Source organism: Lactuca virosa, chromosome 8 (genome assembly GCF_052849685.1).
Source record: "Lactuca virosa cultivar CGN04683 chromosome 8, Lactuca_virosa_CGN04683_v6, whole genome shotgun sequence".
In the NCBI taxonomy this organism is placed as follows: Eukaryota; Viridiplantae; Streptophyta; class Magnoliopsida; order Asterales; family Asteraceae; genus Lactuca; species Lactuca virosa.
The window spans coordinates 360,977,227-360,977,559 of record NC_136433.1 but is presented as its reverse complement, the minus strand read 5'-3'; positions in this window follow the sequence as shown (position 1 = coordinate 360,977,559).

Sequence of the window (333 nt, the reverse complement as noted above, 5' to 3'; positions counted from 1 at the left end):
CTTAATTAAACATAGGTGATCAGGCTATGTTTAATCGAGGTCCAATAATACAACTCCCGACCTAATTATACTAGTAATATGTTTGATGTAAAAAGAATTTCTTTGTAAGTTTTAGTTATAGGTTGTGTTTTCTTAAAAAAAACCGATGTTCTCTATAACTTTAGCTCTGATACCATTTCTGTCACACCCCGCTAAAGCGGAAACGCAAGGTATGACAGCGACAAAGGTTTCATTGCAAAAGATAAAGATACATCACCATAGCAATATTTAAAAGTTTACAACCCCTAGCTTAAACAAAACAAAGTACAAGTTTTCCAAAATGACATTGTTCAA